This window comes from Penaeus monodon, chromosome 22, assembly GCF_015228065.2.
Source record: "Penaeus monodon isolate SGIC_2016 chromosome 22, NSTDA_Pmon_1, whole genome shotgun sequence".
NCBI classification, from domain to species: Eukaryota; Metazoa; Arthropoda; class Malacostraca; order Decapoda; family Penaeidae; genus Penaeus; species Penaeus monodon.
Genome location: NC_051407.1, coordinates 42108780 through 42109149, shown reverse-complemented (window position 1 = coordinate 42109149; position 370 = coordinate 42108780).

Genomic DNA, 370 nt, shown 5'->3' with positions numbered 1-370 from the left:
GTCAATGAGAGGATGGGCGAACAGGGAGGCTCACCGCATTATAGGGTCTGAATGACACGCGTGTGCCTGTAAAATTTTAGAAAGATATAGGAAAAGGTTTGTAGACGGTGTTTATGTTTTCACTTGATACCTTTCTAAAACCATAGTACTCACATCAGTGATGGAACCTCTGGCCTTTGTCATTATTTTATTTTAACAATATCACTCATATGCTCAATCAATCACCAACGGCAATTCTTTCGCTATCATTTCTAAAGATTAAAAGCTGTATTTACTCCCGTGCATGTTTACCCCGACGAAACGAGTATACATCTGTAATCTAACATGCATCATGTGAGACATTTTCTCGTAACAGGAAATGCTGCTCGTC